This window comes from Marmota monax, unplaced genomic scaffold, assembly GCF_021218885.2.
Source record: "Marmota monax isolate L192 unplaced genomic scaffold, Marmota_monax_Labrador192_F-V1.1 WCK01_AAM20220418_F8-fsc00265, whole genome shotgun sequence".
Classification (NCBI taxonomy): domain Eukaryota; kingdom Metazoa; phylum Chordata; class Mammalia; order Rodentia; family Sciuridae; genus Marmota; species Marmota monax.
The window spans coordinates 1,823,346-1,841,567 of record NW_026694808.1 but is presented as its reverse complement, the minus strand read 5'-3'; positions in this window follow the sequence as shown (position 1 = coordinate 1,841,567).

Genomic DNA, 18,222 nt, shown 5'->3' with positions numbered 1-18,222 from the left:
TCCATGAACCCAACCACCATGGGTCAGAATTGCCAGTTCTGCTGACATGTACCTTGCAGTTAGGTTTACAATGACCAAGTTTGTATTGAACACGTACAGACTTTTTTTCTTGTCATTATTCCCTACAGAATATAATGTAACTGCTATTTACAGAGCATTTGCTTTGCAGGAGGTATTATAAGTAGTTTGGAAATGATTTAAAGTATACAGAAAGATGTGAATTTGTTACATAAAAATACTTTGCCATTTTATATAAAGGCCTTGAGCATTCTTGGATTTGGGTGTCCATGTAGGGGCCCAGAACCAATACCCCATGGATGCTAAGGGGTGAGCAAATGTGGCACTGGTCCTGTAAGGAGTGATCATTTTATTCATGAAGTTTATTTTTGGGGGGGGCGGTTGCTGGGGATTGAACCCCAAGGAACATTACTACTGAGTTACATCCCCATCCTTTGTTTTTAAAAAAACTTTTTGAGACACAGTCTTACTAAGTAGCTGAGGCTGGTCTTGAACTTGCAATCCTCCTGCTTCAACCTCCCAAGTTGCTGGGATTGTAGGGGTACACCTGCCTGACTCTTATTCATAGTTTAAAGCTTCTCCTGTTGTCAACATCCTCATACCCCACCGGTTACTAATTCTTATTCATGATTAAGTGATCCTAGGAGATTATTTCCTATGTGATTTACAAGAGTTCACAAGTCATTTCAAGGTTTCAGATATAAGTTAGTTAAGTTTTAAAAGACAGCTTAATGAGATCTACTTTAGAAAAAGTCAAGACATTGGTACATTGGTTTAGGGCAGGATTAAGCTTTGTGAGATATTCCAGCTGCCAACAATGCTATGAGTCACATATTCTCAGAATTGGCAGAATTCCATCACCTGACCTGAAGGCTACCTGTTCGAGGCAGGCCACCTGGTCTCACAGGCGAGGAGAATCAGATCATCCATATGGACTATGCCTTTAGAAAGCAGACTTTCTCAACTTTGGCACTAGGGACGTGAGGTGACTTAGTGTTCTTCCTAGGACTTCAGGAAAACTTTATTTTATTTGACCCAAATGGTAGTTGTAGTTTTTCCTCTCACTATGTTTTCTTTTGTGCATACTTTGGAGGGACATTGTCTCATTGACTGTAGGAGATTCAATTTCAATTGCCAGGTTGTCCTGGAAATGCATGTAGATTACTGGTGAGCTTAGCAGGCAGTCAAGAAGATTCCCACCTTAAAGATTCCCTACATTAAAGTGATGAGATTGGTTTGAATCCTGTAGAGTGTTCAACTGGATTATAAAAGCTTTGGGATGGTACTTGAGTGGGAAGGACTGAGGAAGTGGGAAGAAACCACATGAGCCTGGTTTGAGGCACTGGGCGGACTGACTTCTTTTTTTCCTATTTTTTGCTTTCATTTGAAACTTCAAGAAAAAGCACTTTTCCCCAAGTGCTTTGAGTATCGTGCAACCATCCAGATGACTTTGCTGATGTCACTCTCATGATTTCCTGGCATGAATAATAATCATTCACAGCTTGCTTAAAACTGTCCCTCCCTGTTCTCTTTCTCTTTTTGTTCTGCTTTTTAAAATATTTAAGTATTTATTTATTTATTGAATGTTTGAATCTTCTGTTCTTCTTTTATGTACAGACTTCTAGGTTTGAATCTCTAGTAAGGAAAAGAGCATCTTCACTAAACAGGGAGATAAGAGGATAAGAAGGATATCCTGGGGGTCAGGCACAGTGACACAGGCCGGTCATCCCAGCAACTCTGAGGCTTGGCCAGGAGGATCTCAAGTTCAATGCCAGCCTCAGCAACTTGGCAAGACCTGTCTCAAAATAAGAAATAAAAGGGCCAGGGATGTGGGACTCAGTGGTAAAGTGCTCCTGGATTCAATCCCTAGTACCCCGGGGAGAGGGGAAGGAGAGAGACCTTGGCCTGCATTCTTCTTTCCTTCTTCAGCCACCACACTATGAGTTTGTTTTCCAGTCTTTTCCTCCTGCTCCCAAGCCAGCAACTTTATCCTCCAAGGAAACACCTTTAATTTTGTCCTAATAGGGTTTCCACAGTGTGAAGTTGAATCTGGCAGGGCTTTGTGTTCTTTGGGAGGTCAGGGGCTTCATGTATTAGGAGTGAGAAAACATTTTATATTTTGAAGACAAAATCACCTAATTTTTAAGTGACATTAAGTTCTATGAAGTTTTTCTCTGCAGCTGTCCCTTCATCTCTGCCACAACTGCTGCTATTTCAGCAGGTTGGTTTGGTAGAAGCGTCCTTTTGGTCTTCTGCAGCATGTTTCACTGTGGGACAGAGGTCTCCCAACAGAGGACATCCAGGGAAGTTCATGCACAGAGTTGGGGCTCTTGGGATGCCTCCTGAAGTCCTGGCTCCAGCTCCATATTTGTAAGGTTCACAGTATTTAATTAAAACAAACAATTTATAGTTAGCAATACTTTTTATTTACAAAGGCAAAATAAATTATTAAGAAAAAGATCCTCAAGACATCCTGATCTGAAGGGTTTCTATCTCTTCTGCACCCCACAACAGCCTTATGAGAGGAAATAACTTTCCCAAGGTTAAATGGAGGTAGGGTAGAGCTTAAAGTGTCCCCTTGGGGGTGATATTATTCTGTCAAAAAACATGGGGACACAAATATTATTTCAGGTTATTATGATATATTTGACATCCTTTGTGTCTATTAGGTTTTTATCACTTAAAAAAAAGTCTTAATACATGGGGTCTTCAAGGGGGTATGGAAAAATATTAGCTGAAACAGTAGTGTGTGGCCCTCCAGAGGCACAGTTTATAATCAGATATTACAGTCTATCTGTAGTATTGGAATTTCATGAGAAGGATGGTTAAAGGAAAATAAATCTCCTTAAGAAGCCAATGATACCAAAAATGGTGATACCATTTTTGATACCAAAAATCTCCCGCTGCAGATTAAGAAGCTGGCATCTGAAGTTCTCAGCATGGCTCCCTCAGGAGTGTTAGCACTATAACTCTCCTAGAAATAGATAGTAACCATGTATCAGGCTTTGATTTAGTCCTTTAATGAGAGAAGCAGCAGGGAGACAAAAGCGCAGGTTCAGAGAGCGTTTGAAGGCAAGGGATCCGTGTTGTCCTTTGGGGGCATGGTGTCTCTTTGGATTGTCTGGTTAGATATGGGACTTTAACTTGCTACCATGCAGGAAAACCATGTTGGCATTGGGGTTTGCTTTTCTACTGGGCCAAAAGCCAAAGCAACGAATTAATTTCTGCAGGCTAACTACTAACCGTACAGGACTAAAAATTACTTGCAATTTTCTTGTGGATTATTTGTGATAATTCCCTTCACAGGAGTCGGGGGGTTAGGCCAGCTTATTGGGAAATGTTTCACATGCAACAGAACATGAAGCAGCTACCACTTGGCCTTCCACAGGAGTAGTGAAGAGTTTTTCTTAACATGAGTGTGGATTTATGATTACTGTTCTTCTGATTATTGCTGATTAATCACCTCTGCTGGGTGGATTCCTGATCAGGCGAGTTCAGATGATAACTGCTCTTTCATATTGGCAATAATTTATACACACAAGGCATTGTTCTAAATAAATCGTTTACAACATAATTACACTGAATTTATACCATATGTGGTGTATGCATTTTTCAGGGTTCTCCAGAGACACAGAACCAATAGGATGTGTGTATCTTCGGGTTCTGTATCCATAGATTCAATCAACTGCGGATTAAAAATATTCTGTATGGAACATGTGTAGACTTTCCTTGTCACTATTCCCTAATCAATACATCACAGCAGCTGTTCACATAGCACTTACATTATATTGGATATCCTAAAGAAATATAGATTTAAAGTATATGGAGGGCTGGGGATGTGGCTCAAGCGGTAGCGCGCTCGCCTGGCATGCGTGCAGCCCGGGTTCGATCCTCAGCACCACATACCAACAAAGATGTTGTGTCCGCCGAAAACTAGAAAATAAATATTGAAGAAAAAATAAATAAATAAAGTATATGGAAAAATGTGCATAGATTAAAAATCTGGACACCCTGTGGCCCAGGCAAGTTAACGTGTAAATTTAAACACTGTGGTATATATTATGAAAACTGAGGCTTTAAGTAGGGAAGTGACAAGCTCAGGGCCACATGATGGTGCCCTTAACCCCTCTCATGTCTGCCTTCTAAGGTGACACTGTTATTCTCCTGAGGGCTCAAATCCTCCCTGTTTTCTTTGAGGTCTTTCCTCGTGTCAGCATAAATCAGCCTCTAAGACTTTCAGAATGTCTCTCACCCCTCATTCTTTCCACCCCACCTATTCTCTAGTTCTTCCCATTGCCTGAAGTCATATTTCTGAGCTTGGCACTTGAGTCCCTATATATTCTAGGTTATCTTCTCTGAGTTCTATTCCCCCTACTCTTTCCTATGGCCAACTGAGCCAAAGCCATTGACCTGCTCATCTTTCCTCTCCTGCTTCCTGGACTTTCCCTCACTGGGACTTCTTTTTCCCTGTGAGCCTTTATGAACACCCCACATATCCTTCAAGTTCCCACATACAGACTTCTTGGTTTCCCCACTTGGGTAGGAACCTATCTTTCCTAACTTGTCAGGATGTAGAGTCTAGTTTAGAAGCAGGCATTTGGGTCACAGGAGTTGTTTTCAAGGGCAGAAGAAAGAGGGAAGAGGGAAGATGGGATTAGATGAGCAAGTTATAGTATTTCACTGGGAGAGGGTAAGATTCATGTGGGGCTTAGGGGTGAAGGAAGGAGGGATTCTATATCCATACCCAATGCTGGCTCATTATAGAAAGCTTTCCCCTAAGGTCCTGGCAGTGTTGACTCCTCATCTTGTAGGCTCCCTGTGCCTCAGCTCCCTGCCAGGCACCACTTTTTGAATGCATTTCTTTGAACACAGCATGAGTCCTGCTAAACTGCAGTGGGAGTCTTCAGGTCCGAGCCAGGTCATATTCTTATTGGTATTGTCCAGACTCAGCATGATGTTTAGATACTTCACACTCAGTGGGATGAGTGGATTTGCTGTAGACAACGATGGATTTATAATTGATATTGTCTCATGTTGACTCTTAGAAACAGATCTGAGATGAGAATTTGTGTGCCAGTGATTTATTAAGGAAGTGCTCCCAGGGTGAAGGACAAAAGAGGGGAGGAAGCCACGTGAGGACCCATCTCAAGACCTGTTGGCCTCAGCATAATCCCACAGGGAGCTCTGGAGTGTCAATTATATCTCAGAGTGATGCAAACCTCCAACCAGGGAGCTGGGCTCACATCTATCAGTTACTGATTAATGGTTACCCAGTAAAAATGTGGGGGAGCCTAGAAAGGATGGAAAGGTGGTGCAGCACCATGGTAGGGTTTGTCTTCACCAAAACCTGTGTTGAAATTTAACCCCATTGTGAGGTAGTAAGAGGGTGGAAATGTAATTGACTATGGAAGCAGTTATGATTAAACGAGGCCACGTGGGTGAGCAGTGGGATGGTGGCTTTATAAAAAGAGGAGAGATCTGAACTAGGTCATCTGTCTTGCCTTGGGACAGTGAATTTAGGTTAGGCATATAATTGAGACCAACCCCGCAGAACTTACTATGTAGAGTGTAAGCTCCACAGAGGCTAAAATTTGGTCTGCTTTTGTTCAGGGCTGTGTCGCTGGTTCTCAGCACATTGTAGGACTCTGTACATGTTGGATGAATGAATGAGAGAGACAGGCAATGCAGCACCATTTTCACATGCTACACTCCCAAGATAGTTTTTAGGAGTTCAAAAGTATAGTAAGATGCTACTGAGTTGTCCTGGAGTAATGAACTTTACAATCCTAAAAAAACTTAAATCTTGGATGCTTCTTTGCAGGTAAAACTTTGCTCCAGGAGCCACAGGTTTGTGAATTTCAGGGTTAACCTGGGGACCCTCTACATCCTCTTGGCCCTGATGTACATCTTCTCCTCCTCTGTTGAAAACATGACCTTTTATCAAATTCTTTTTATGGAGGAAGTAAATAGTGTTGGTGTCTTAGTTTGCATTCTATTGCTATAACTGAATATACCACAGACTGAATAATTTATAAAGAATAAATGTTTATTCAGCTCACAATTCTGACAGCTGGGAAGTTCAATATCAGGTATATCTGGTGAGGTCTTTCTTGCTGATGGTGACTATGAGAATTTCAAGGGGGTCACAGGGTATGCTTAGAAAGACAGAAGTCCTAGCTCAAATCTCTCCTGTTATAAAGCCACAATCCCATAGGACTGGGCCCCACCCTTATGGCCTCATTTAACCTCAATTACCTTCCAAAGGCCCCCCTCCTTAATTAATTAACCATAATTGGATTAAGTTTCCACCCTTTTAATGTCTGGGGATTACATTTCAATATGAGTTTTGGTGAGGTCATTCAAAACACAGCAGGTAGATAATGGTGGGTAAGTGTTACATGGCTTCAGACCAAATTTTGCCCATGTAGATGTATGTTTAAAATACTTTTACAATCCGTTTATGCAACTTTCATCTATGAGCTCAATGAAACTCCAGTTCTCAGTCTCTGAAGCCGCTCCCACTACCCACTGTGTGAGCGGCTGAGAGGTACAGGTACAGCCATGGCCCATAAGTAGGGTTGACTCACTTGACAGGTATCATACAGCTGGAGTCCTCAAGCCAATGGCTGATAGAGAAGCCATTATGGAAGGGCTGGGGTTGTTGTTCAGTGGTAGAGCACTTGCCTAGCATGTGTGAGGCACTGGGTTCCATCCTTGGCACCACATAAAAATAAAAAACAAATAAATAAAGGTACTGTGTCCATTTACAACTAAATAATATTAAACAAAAGAGAAGCCATTATGGAACAAGCCTTAGGTCTCCTAAGGGGAAGGGGGCCCCTGAATCCTCACTCTGTTCACAAGAGTTGGGCTAGTCTTTGCTGGTGCTGATCCATTTCTCTTGAATATCAAGGTTAGACATAATCAGATTCATGCTTATAAAAATCTGGTCTGGCTACTGCACATGAATGGATTACAGAAAAATCAGAGGACAGGAGGATAGACTACCTAGAGGTGACATTTATTAATATCACAATTTAGCAAATCCTTGTTATTATTTCCTTTTTATATCAAAAGGATATTTTTTAAAATTATTTTTTAGTTGTAGTTGAACACAATACCTTTATTTCACTTATTTATTTTTATGTGGTGCTGAGGATTAAATCCAGGGTCTCGCTCCTTCGAGGCAAACGTTCTACGACTGAGCCACAGTCCCAGCCCAAAAGGATATTTTTTTGAGCATCCAGACCATGCCAGACATGGGGAAGAATGTTTTCACAAATGCTATTTCTTTTGAATTTCATGATGACTCTGACAGTCAACAGAATATGTGTACTTATGTATATATTGAAAGAATTCCCCACGCAAAGACACTTTGCCTGGAGAATTCCAATTTTATTGCAAAAAGCAGTGTGCTTATATAGAACTAAGGAGGAGATGGTAGGGTTTAGATAAATGGCAGGCAACCCGTTTATTGGCAAGTTCTTTCAGATATCAGCTCCGGAGCCCAGGAATTAGTTCTCATTGGGGCTAAGGTTCCCCGCCAGCGAGATTTGAAATTGGCGCCGGCGGGAGAGTTCACACGGGCGGGACCTTTTGCGCCACTGCAGAAAAGAAGAAGGTAGGAAGAAGAGGTGCTTAGGCCCCATGTTGGGGTTTTTTCTCTGGGGTATGGCTGCCGTTTATACTTTTCCCAACATATATATTTTCACTTTCAAAGAGGTTTTTGCAAGAGAAGTTAGTGGCTTGGAGGGTGGAGTTGGAAGTGGTGAAAGAGGTGGACTTGGGGAGAAGAATTAGTATCAGAATCTGGGGATGTGAAGGAATGACACGAATCTCCACCTCACCCTTCATTTCCAACCCATCCCACATGACAAAGATTAATTATTATTTGAAAAACAGATTTCAAATAATTGGAGCATCTCATCACACCAGGACATTCTGTCTGAGAAGCATGGAAGGAAGGTGTGGAAGTAGACTGCTTGAGTTCAGGTTCTACCACCTGCTCTTGTGGCCTGGGGATGGGTCAGTTCCAGGTATCTAACCCCTAGCAAGGGGAGGTCATTAAGTCTGTGAGATCAGGCAAGGCGGGTGGCCACCAAAGGAGGCAGACTTAGAAGGACTGCCAAATGAGGCTTTATTGAGACTCGTCCAGGGCGGAACTTGATCAGACGGACAGAGTGGACAGGAAAAGGGTCTGAGGAGAAACCACCTGGGAACTTGACCGGAGTGGAATTTTATGGGTCTTACTGCAGGAAGGGAAGGGCTTGGGACAGGAAAAGGTGTTTTTAGAGTCCCTTGTCCCACTGGAGTTGGTCAGGCTGAACTCCAGGATTGGCCAGAAGATCCCGCTGATCCACAGGCATTTCTGTGGGCGCCTGATTGATGTTTCTTTCACGCACAGGCTGCTTTGTCCTACGTCACTGCCACCCACCTGACAAAGCCCTGGTGGGCTCACATCACAGAAGGGGTGTGTGTGTTAAGGGGTGTGTGAGGGCAAGGACACTTGTCATTCAGCAGGATACTCCAGGTACTATAGGGCTCTTCTCCAGGGTCTGGGCTGACTTTCACAACATGGCACCTCTGCCTCTTGTTTCCTGTTTGTGAAAAGGTCAGGGAGTAGCCTTTACCTATACACAGCCTGAAGGGGGTAGCAGGCTGCTCCGTACAGACCTTGGTCCTGGGAGGCTGCAGGGAGGGAAGGACAGGACACAGCCGAGGTTTTGGGGAAAAGAAGGTTCCAGAATATCATAGGTCTGCTGGCCTCCATTTTGGAGAGAGTGTTCCTGTGGATGGACAAATCTAAAAAGGGTGACTTCAGCCCTGAGATATGAAAATTTGGAGAAGAAATCTGTTGTTTGGAGAAGTTGCCACCATCAAGAAAGCCTCACTTTCCTGGCAGGGCGGGCACAGGGCTTGGAGACAAGCTCAGTCTCTCTGCTACTACCTTAGCCTCCTTTCAAGTGTCTTGGACAATTTTTTTTTCTTTAACAGTAGAAACTGGGAGCAAGGTGGGAGGAGGCAGTGGAGCTCCGGGGAAAGGTGGTGGGAGAGGGGATGAAGTTGGGTGGGGCTGGAGGTGTGGGTGGAAGCTGGAGGAAACCCTTTAAAATGGTAAGAGTGAGGCTGGATTGCTGGAGGGGGATTTCCTTTCTTGAGGCAAGCCAGGCAGCTGGTAAAACACTCTCTAGATGCCCTGTGGGAGCAAACCAGGCACCTAAATCTCAGCTAGACTTGCTAGAGGCTCAGCTTCCCTTAAATCTTTCTAGGGGTGGAGAGAACTTCTGTGACCTAGGACTGTGTGGAGTGGCTCCCCTGTATCTTTTGGTACATTTGTGGGCCTGGGGTGAACAGGTTTTTCTGTTCTCTATGCAAGTAGCTGTAATTCACAGGATGGATGGATCTTTACTCCACTGTAGAGGGTTGTGAATATATTTGCACATATCTCCAGAAGCAAATTGCTTAGGAAAGATGTCTGAGCCAGCTGTGCAGAGTCTAGTTGCTTAATATCAGCATGGATTAGTGGGTAGGAAGGCAGCCTGGGGTCAGGCCCAGCTGTGGAGGAAATTACCTTACAGCTGCAAGACAATGGATGAGAGATGGATGAGAACCAGACACCAGGGTAGATGAAAGGGTTTCTGTTGAAAACCAATGTCAGGAGGGTGTGGTCGGTTTCCATATTACAGATGATGTTGCAAATCTGTGGGTGCTGATAGTTAATGTTGAGTGTTATGCATGTGGGAGGGGTTTTTGGTAAATTGGTGCATCATAGATGTCCTTTTGTCCAACCTCCTTATTTATTCTGAGTCTTACAAAGATTAGTCTGATGTCCTCAAGTTTCACAGCTAGGAAGCTACTGAATGAAAATGAAATCTCAGAGACTTGGGGCTCTCAGCCTGTACCCCCAGCAGGTAGAATATAGAAACAAGTAAGGGGCCATCCATTGGCAAGCCACTTCTGTTATCAGGGCCTCAGTTTCCCCATATCTCTCTCTCTCTCTCTCTCTCTCTCTCTCACACACACACACACACACACACACATAAAGGGATAGTGCTAGAGTTTCATCTCTCAGATACTAATTCTAACATTTCACAATTCCAGATCCCTTTCCATTTTCTATAAAAAAATTATTTGATTCCTTAAAACCAAATACTGCCAACTAGTTACTTCCTTTTGCACATCATTGAAAATCAAAGAGAAAATTCCTGGGCTGATTTTAAACTGATCATTATCATAACAAAGAAAAAAGTTAAATGCCGGTCTGGCTGGGCACAAATCACGAGCCACTCAAGCAGGAACAAACTTTATTTCTGAACTCCTGTGAACGCCACCCACTCGACCTTCTCTGGGACACACCACACCAACTGGAAATCCCTCCTCCGGCACTTCCTCAACCAAAGGGAACTCTCCAGGAATCCCCAGCGGGAACTCCAAAGTAGCTGAGAACTCCAAAGTAGCGGCCCCAAGGCGGACAGCAGGGGTCTAATATACAATTGAATACACAGCTTAACATAACCATCATCATCTCAATGTCTCCCTGGCGTCACCTCTCAACCACTCCTTCTGGCAAAAATGCCATGTGTCATTCCCACTCGGCTGTGGCTCTCAGCAGTTAAAACTGTAATGCATCCAATTAGTTATGAAAACTATCACTTAAGGAAGAACCAGCTAATATTTTGGTTCTTTTCTTTATGAAGAAAAAATGTAAGTATTTTGCCTGATAATCTTCAAATTATTATTCTGATAAAAGAATTATAAAGTGTGGCACATGTAGTTCACCTAAATAAGTGTGAGATAGACCCACCTTATATGGACTAATAATATTTATAGCAAAACACATAGTCAATACATTTTGGAAAGAAATTTCAAATGCAAGGCAGTCCCCAGGTTAATTAGTCCACATTAACTAGTTTTTACTTTGTCTTTTTATAAAATTCATTTTTTAGTTGTAGTTGGACACAATATCTTTATTTCACTTATTTATTTTTATGTGGTGCTGAGGATTGAACCCAGGGTCTTGCACTTGCGAGGCGAGCGGAGCGCTCTACCACAACCCCATCCCACTTTGTCTTCGTTTTTAGTTTAAAACTTAAGCATATAATCCCCCCGACACTTTTTGTTTTGTTTTGTTTTTGGTACTAGGGGTTGAATCTAGGGACACTTTACCCCTGAGTTACTTCCCCAGTCCTTTTTATTTTATTTTTTTAATTTTCAAGGAGGGTATCATTAAGTTGTCCAAATTTGCCTAGAATTATGATCCTCCTGCCTCAGCCTGCAGAGTTGCTGGGATTACATGTATGCATCACCATGCCTGGCCTTTGCCTTGTCTTCTATTGTATTATGGATTCATTATTATACATGGCATACTTCTTATAACTTAATCAAGTTGCAAAGATCTACAGAGGAAATTCCATTGCTTCCCTTGGACACCCGCTTGAAGGTTGTAACCATTTTGCCATTAGGTTTTATTTGAGTCTGTCCAACCTAAATTTCTCACTTGGTAGGAACATTTGGGCACTGTGGGCAGCTGAGGCTAAATCAGACATGACTCACATCATCCGATGGTACTCAGGACTGTTTAGAACTAGGAGTTGCAGAATTTGGCCTCAGATCTTAGGTACTGTTGAATCAGCCCAGACTTGTAGTAAATGCTAAGGGTTGGGATGTGGGAGCCATCACTGAGCACTTGGAAAGAGTCCTGTAGGATAAGAAAAAAGTGGGTGGGATGATGCTGAGAGCTATCTCCCCAGCCCTTTTTAATTTTTATGAAGCATTTAGTGGAGACCTCTAAGCATTCATCAGAATCAGAATCTATTTGGGCTTTACGACTTTTGTACCATGTGAATGTGTATCTAGAAAAATAAATAAGATAGTTTTAGGAAAAGGAAGGGAAGGGTCGATTCTTTCACCTGCTCTATCACACCAAGTCTTTCACCTAGTTGAGGCAGGTGCTGGGGAACAGGAAGGCAGCCTGCGATGACTCAGAATAGCCACTGGAGGGCAGTGGTTCACCTTGCTTGGCTCCTGGCAACCCGTCCTGTTTTAATGAACTCCCTGCTGTGGTTTCTGGGCCCCTCCCTCAAGGTTCAATTTATGGGCTTCAAGGGAAAATGTAAAATAGGATCCTGAGTGGAAAATAATGGCTGTAACAGATACCTTCTGACTCTTCCTTGTCTTCTTTCCTATTAGAATCTCTCCCAGTTAAGGGCTGCGTAGGGGCTGAATATCACCAAGGCAGAATCTCAGGGAGAAGCTGGGTGATTGGGACTCAACACCATAAGATGGGAAGAGCCAGGATAAGTCGATCAGACTTGGGTTCCCCGGAATGGTATGGGACCCCCAGAGCCTAAGCAAGTGTCTCGCGAGATGGAGATCTGGGCGTTTCTTTCTGGGAGCAGCTGGAGCCCCAGGGCCCATTCTATCTGAGGGGTCTCCTGGAAGAGCAGCTTTCCCCACCCAAGGAAGAGGGCAAGGCTGTGGGAAGTGAGCTGAGCAGGAGGGATGGTGACCTTGGGCAGGTTATAGGATGCTTTTAGGTGACGTTCCTCTTTTATGAAATTGGACTTGTGAGTCCACTTCAAAAAGTTCCAGAGCCTCCATTCTGGGGCTTCTGAATAGAATAAAACACAGATTTCAGGGTTCTGCTAATACTGAGTCTGTTCATGGTCTGGATTATAGTCCAGAAATCTGCATTTTTCCTAAGCTCCCTGGAGAACGGTTGAAGTTTGGGATCCAATGTCTGAAGATGCTATTTTGGGTTCTTTTCTTTCAGTGTGAAAATTTTGTGATTATTATATTATGTGATAACTTTTTGTGAAGCATGCCGTCCTGGAATCCACTCCTTTAAGATGCTGAGTTGTGTATTTGCATTCATTTCCTCAAGATGTTGCTGGACCTTTTGGGAAACAGATTCTATGCCTGGGAAGGCCTGTCCTGACCTGGTCCAGTCTTTACCACTGACACAGTGTGATGTGTAAGGCCCGGTAATGGTGGATGACTTTCACCTCATGACCATGGGGTGCCTCAAGTTTAAACTTTGTTTATCCACTACCTAGGTTCAAGGTTTTGCTATAGTTTTTTCACAGAATCATATTTTCCTTTAGTATTTGCCTTTGCTGAAATATTTTCAAGTGAAATTCAGGATTCTAGTAAATCTTCCCACACATGGGACATTTTCTTCATAATATCCGTGCTATTTTCAGAGCATAATAATAACCTCTTGGTACATATTGAGTATCCCTAATATGGGAATCCAAAATCTAAAATGCTCCAAATCTGAAACTGTAATGTCACAAGTTGAAAATTCCATATCATGAATTTGTTTCATGCACAAAATTATCAAAAGTATTGCATTAGTTGGTTATATAGCTCAGTGGTAGAGCACTTGCCTAGCATGTTTGAGTTCTTGGGATCAATCCCCAGTACTGCCTCCCCCCCCCCAAAGTATAAAATTGCCTTTATGCTGTGTATAAGGTATACACGAAACATAAGTGAATTTTGCACTTAGAATTGGGTCTCATCCTAAGATATCTCAATATGTATATGCAAATATTTAAAAATCCTAAATCTGGAACATTTTTGGTAACAAGCATTGAAATTAATCTCTTATATGAATAAAAATGATGCTCCATAAATCATCTAATTCTGGCTCATACTCAGATTTCTCCAGAATGTTTTCAGAAACATCTTTTTACATTTAGTTTGAGGTCTAGACTTTTGATATTATCTCCTAATATCTCCAACACATATAGTTGCAGATATGCCCTGATAGGACTGGATGTTTAAAATAGCACTTTTTTGTTATTATATTTTTTTAGCCCCAAACACAAAGTCTAACAGAAAAGTGAAAAAGAGCCACATGAATTCCAAGTTGGAGGGACCAGTTAGCAACCCTGTTCCCAATTTTAAGGACAGCTGTACATTCAGTGTTTTCTCAAACTCTGCTGTCATCACTCAGTGGAGACTGTAGACTTAGAATAAAGGCTTGTTAGCTCACTGATATGTGGCAAATTATTTAATTTCTCCAAGGTCAGGACATTTTAGCATCAAAAGGTAGAACTTTCTTGCCTCTAAAAAGATTCCCAGCGAACCATTTCTGTAGCCTCTTTCCATCTATGCTATGAGCTGCTGGGTGTCCACACATGGAAACAGCCCTGGCTGGAGGCAGCCATTAACCTTCCCGTGAGTGCTCCAGCAGCTGAGGGCCAGGCAGACCCACAGTCCTATTTTTCCCTAAACCTGCTCATGCCAGTTCAACTTTTCATATGACCACATAATTTAATCAAACTGTAAATTGGTGAAATGTGAATGCCAAAGGAAATGGAATTGTTTCTACCTTCTCTAAATTGTTGAATGCAATATAAAGACTTGAAGCATGTGAAATGATTTAAAAAACCTGTCTTACGAATTAGGAGATGACTATAAAGGCCTGGGAAAAATGAGAAAAACCTGGTGAAAGTTTCCATTCAGATTCATGCATATGGGAGTTAAGCTCTCTCTCCATCTTGAAGAATGGAAACCAGAAATCATGGCCAATGCAAAGAGGTAGAGTTTCTGAAAGACACACCATGTGGATGCCAATTAGCGGATCTATCTTTAAATGAAAGACTTGGTTCAACATCAAGGGCAGGGGGAAAAACATTCAGATGTATGTAATTAAAATTAATATGTAAGGTATGTATGTACCATCTTTTAGGATTCTATATTTCAACTTTCCTCTGCTAATTAACCTCCTGCATACAGGTACAGATAGTGTGAGTTATGAGTCATTAACTTGGATTATCATGAGGAAGAACTGAGGTAGATGGGTTTTCTGGTCAGGAATTGGATAACTATAAATTCTCATCTCTCTTCTTTCATTTTCTGAGAAACCGCAACTTCCTAAGATAGCTGTTTGTATTTCTCAACAGCTCTAGATGGTTAGCCCTTTTAAAGGCAGTTTGTAATTTCAGTTGGGCCTGTATTTGTCTTTGGTTATACACAGAACTAAGGGCAGCTCTACACACAGGAAGACAGTCATCATATCCTTTGTGAGTTCCTCTCTTTTGATAACAACTGTTTTTTTTTTCGGGGGGGGGTATATTTTCAGGATTCCTTACTTACTTCTTTATCCACTTTTCTCTGGGATTGCACCATTTGACCTCTGTGAGACCCCAGATGATTGTGACATTCTATTAACGGCACTGGCGAACCATCCTCACTTTGCCTCTATTCTGGACACTCCATTCCGCTGAGCTGAGACAAATGTTGCTAACTCAGGCTGCTTCCAACCTCAGCTTTCCAGGCCTTTCCTCAGGGCTGCTGTTGAGCCAGGCATCTTCCATCCTGAAATTCTACATTTGACTTTATTTCAGCCTTTATGTGGGAGGGAATTCATGTGCATTGCATTTCATCTTGGTTTGAGTCCAGTTTTCTAGCTTTGTGTTCCTTCTGTTTGCTATCTGAATTGAGTCATCCAGCATATTCACAATTTCTCCCAGTTAGATGTTGTTGACTGATTTGGTAAGCAGACTTTTGTAGTCTTTCCTCAAGCTGTCGGTGTATATGACTAGGCATCACTTAATGATGGGGCACATTCTGAGAAATGTATCAATAAGCAATTTCACTGTCCGAACATCATAGAGTATATTTACACAAGTCCAGATGGCTACAATATCACTAGATGATATAATTTTGGATCACTGTCACATATGTGGTCTGTTGTTATGGGGCATGACTGCACATTAGGCAGCAAGTGGATTGGGTCATAACTGAGTGACACATTATGAAGTTTTACTCCTTGCCCCAATTCATTTAAAATTTAATTAAACATATTTTAAATGTTGGCAATACTGTAGTGGGCAAACCAAAAATTCTACCCTTATGAAGCTTATTTCTTATTGGACATCATTTTGTCTAAAAGATCATGCCTCACATCCCATTTGCCTTTGTGCTGATTTGATTCACCTCACATTTCTTCCCCAAGGACAGCCAATTGAGCACTGACCATGTATTGAGCCTGTACTAGGGGTGAATTGACCCAGAACTCTGGCTCAGGTCTTCACCCACAAGATTGGCAAAAAAAAAAAACTCATTATCATACTTTTGGAGTCAGTTCCTTCTCCTTTAAAGATTATCCATGAACATCTTGAAACATTTGCAGTCTAAAAGGAAATTTCTTGAAACTTCCATTTTCAAGCAGGGACCATCCCCCCACCCCTCCCGCCCAATCTTAGTGTTGGCCTGTGACTCTGCAGTGTTGTACCTTGCCACTTGGGGGCGTCGCTGAGCAGAGTCTCTACCAATTAAATCCCATGGTCTATGCCCTGTAGGTCATAGAGGGGCCCTTTAAAGGAAGGGGATTCTTCTCCCTTTGTGCCTCAGTCAGTTCAGGGTGCTTCTGGGCAGGTTCTCTGGAGAAGCTCCTAGTTCTGGCATTGTCCTCTGGGGCTGATCACCAAGTGTGGCTTGGGGAACCTTCTCTTCTCTTTAGTTCTGGAATACTTTGGGCAGGTGTGTAGAGAGATTGAGGAGACCAGGGTTGAGGTATTCTTCCTTCGCATTCTTTAAAATCTAAAGATTTATTGCACTCCATTCTTGAGGTAATGTTAAATGATTAAAGTCTTCCCAATTCTTTTTTTTTTTTTTTGTCTAAAGTAATAATCTGATTACTTCCTAAGGAGGGTGTTGGGTGATGAGGTGTCACATTTTGGGGTGCTGCTGACCACTGACTGCTTCCCATCCAAGTAGTATGGGTGGGTGGTTAGTACAATGAGGATGGCAGAGATAGTGGTGAGGAAGACATTCCAAACCATAATGTATGAGTTGTCATTTCTTAGGGTTCACTAAGGAACTTCTGTGCATCTTAAATTATCAGTGGGGAAAAAAAAGATGTATTCTACACATTACCTTGAAACACATTATTTCATTTGATTCCCAGGATAGCCTTACAGGGGAGCATCATTTTAGCCATTTCACAGTTGAGGAAACAGGCTTAGAAGTGATAGGACCTCATTGTAAGTGAATTTGAAACTAGGAAATCTGGGCTGTGAAGCCAGACTGAGGCTACCACTCAGCACTTCTCTATCTTGTTCCCAGGCTCTCATCAGTCTTGACCAGGATCTCCCCACACTGTTGTTCAAAGAGGATTGCTGGAGAGCTTGGGGGATCATCAGGTTTCTCATGAGCTGAGAGCTTTTGAAATGACTTGCGCTTCCCATTGAACTGCTGATTTTATCCTTGAAGTAGCACATCTCATTAATCCAGTTCCATAAGGGGAGTAGAAGCCTGGTAATGTGTTAGAGCTACAAGAGACATCACGGTTTACAGAGTTGCAGACTGAGGTTCAGGGAACTCATAAGACAGATGGTCAGTGAAAGAACTGATGGAGTAACCTGCTCTTCTCATTCCCTGTTCAGATCTCATTTCAAATTTGTTGATGACTTTTTCTTAGAGCTCTGTGCCACTCTTAGAATAATGAAAATTATTGAAGTGTTAAAATATACAGGACTCCTGGTTCTTGCTAAAATAGTGTAACAGGTTTATTTTCATGCTATCAACAGAGATAAAACCAGGCAAAATATTTGAGCAACTCTTTTTAGGCATCGGACAGTCGGACAGTGAACATCACTGGCTGTGAGTCTTCTTTTGTTTCTTTCTTTCTTTTTTTTTTTTTTTCATTACTGGGGACTGAGCCCAGGGGGCCTGTTGCATGCTAGGCAAGTGCTCTACCACCGAGCTACATTACCAGATCTCCCCTTTTTGAATTTTTGGATTTATTTTTTATTAATTTTAAATGTGTCATATTTTAAACACATTTTATTTACCAACATAGGCAACTCACACGGGGTGAGTTTCCTTTCATACTGTCTATTTGCCCAAGGCATTTTCCAAACTGTAGGGAAGTGGAACTCAAGCAAAAGTGGCAGTCTTGCTGAGTAGAGGAAATGAAGACAGAAGTTAACGGATGCTGAAGCTGCTGGGACTTGCAGGTTTGAGTATCAGAGAGAAGGCAATTGAAGATAAATAATACCAGAAATCTGTTTAGGAATTTACTCTGGGTCCTTGGCAAATCTTTAGTTGAAGACACACTGAGTGAGACTCTGCAAATTCTAGCTGAGAGCATTTTGTAGGGGCCTAAGAGATGAACAGTGGTTTAGAAGTTGCATCTTTTACTTCTTTTGCGGTACTACCACTGAACCCTTTTTATTTTTTTATTTATTAAGT